Below are 2,257 nucleotides of genomic sequence, written 5' to 3' on the forward strand. Positions count from 1 at the left end.
AAATTGGGAGTCCGGAGACACCCTGGCAGTGAGTGATGGGGGGGGCACACACCTGGGGGGGCCACACCTGGGGCCCCCCACCCTCACCTGTGTCTTCTCTGCTCCCCCAGGTTGGTGGGATCGGGAGCTTTACTACTGAGGTGGGGCCGCCACGGACACCTGGGGCCTCCCTGGACACGTGGGGCCCACCTGGACACGTGGGATCCACCTGGACACCTGGGGCCCACCTGGACACGTGGGATCTACCTGGACACCTGGGGCCCACCTGGACATGTGGGCCCCACCTGGACACGTGGAGCCCACCTGGACACGTGGGGCCCACCTGGACACGTGGGACCTCTCCAGCACATCTGTCTGTCTCTGTGTCCCCCTCACACCTGGGCCCCCCAATAAAGCACCCTGAGCCCTCCAGGTGTGTCCAGGTGTGTCCCTTGGGGCCAGGCGTGTTCCAGGTGTGTCGGGGGGGAGGGGAGGTGTCAGGGGGACCACGGGTTGGGGGGGGAACAGATCCGTGACAGGTGTATGTGACACAGGCGTGTGTGACACAGGTGTATGTGACACAGGTGTGTGTGACACAGGTGTGTGTGACACAGGTGTATGTGACACAGGTGTGTGTCCCAGTTTAAATGAGACAAAGGTCTTTTGCTGAGGATGGATTAGGAGAAAAAGACCCAAACTTCCTTTTCTAGCAATTATAAATTCGAAATTAGGAGGCTCCGATTGAAGGAAAACAAATTATGGAAAAGGGAAAAAATAACAGCCCTTTATTAAAAGGTGTGTGTGTATTAACAGGAACACGAAAAAAAACCCAAGTAAAACAACCAAGCAATACCCCTACACCCACCAATAATCCCCTTCAAGAACAAAACCGATAAAACCAGCAAAAAGAAAATCAAATAGTTCAATTTTTAGCACCCTTTGGTGCAGTTCCAGCCACAGTCAGCAGGAGGCGCCGTCGGGTCACTAGAGGAGTAGAACTTGCAATGTCCAGCCCCCGTCACCGGGCGGCGCTGTGGGATCCCTGGTCGCCGCCAGGTGGCGATGGAGGAGGGGGAAGGGGGGAGGGAAACAGAAAGTTCTCCCAATGGAAGAAAACTCCCGATTTTCGGTTGATGAGGATCTCGTGGTGAGCCAGGCCCGTAACCAGCAAACAGCTGCGCAGAGAACAGCAGCAAAAAAACTCTCCTCCAACAGGCAAAAGACAAAGAAGCAACCAGGCAGTCTCTCCTGCTTGCTGCAGCCTCCCCTCCGGCTCCAGAGCTGAGCTCCAACCCCCAAACCCCACCTCTTTCCATACACACACCCTGACCTTTTCCCAATTCCTCCCCACCTCTTTCCATACACACACCCTGGCCTTTCCCCAATTCCTCCCCACCTCTTTCCATACACACACCCTGGCCTTTCCCCAATTCCTCCCCACCTCTTTCCATACACACACCCTGGCCTTTCCCCAATTCCTCCCCACCTCTTTCCATACACACACCCTGGCCTTTTCCCAATTCCTCCCCACCTCTTTCCATACACACACCCTGGCCTTTCCCCAATTCCTCCCCCTTGGTTGCTGGGAGATTAATGTCTGGTCATTTAGGGCTCAGGCCAACTCCTTTGTTTATCTGATGGCCCATTAACACATCCACGCAGGAGGGGCAAGGGGAAAGGAAATACAAAATTTCTTGCTAAAATCAGAACTATGACAGTGTGTGTGACACAGGTGTATGTGACACATGTGTGTGTGACACAGGTGTGTGTGACACCCCAAACTGGGGGGAGCTGGGGTGGAGGATCCCAAACTGTGGGAGGGGGAGCCCCAAACCCCAGGGAATTCTGGCATTAAACAAAAACGTCGCCAAAATCCAAGTCCGTTTTTCCAAGTTCCTCCCCCTGGCTCCCCCCTAAATCCCCCCCAACTCCCCCACAAGTTGCATCCCAGTGACCTTGGAGAAAAGGGGGGCGTTTGGTGATAAAAAGGACTTTAATCTGAGGGGGGGGGGAACCTCCTTTCCTACTGTTTTTAAGGATTAAAGCGATGGAAACCCCTCCTCTGACACCATTTCTGGGGGCTTTAAATCAAGGCGGGGGAAAGTGCAGGAAACGTGAGGGGGGAAAAGTGCAGGAAACGTGAGGGGGGAAAAGTGGGAAACCCCCCCCCGACCCTCTTAACATCCCCCCCCTCTCGCCCCTCCTGACCCCTCTGACCCATCCGAACGCCTTCCCAAGACCCCCCCAGAACATCCCCCCCCCCGACACCTTGGTTGTT

This window comes from Empidonax traillii, unplaced genomic scaffold (genome assembly GCF_003031625.1).
Source record: "Empidonax traillii isolate 1590-97213 ecotype Southwest subspecies unplaced genomic scaffold, ASM303162v1 scaffold2785:size18069, whole genome shotgun sequence".
NCBI classification, from domain to species: Eukaryota; Metazoa; Chordata; class Aves; order Passeriformes; family Tyrannidae; genus Empidonax; species Empidonax traillii.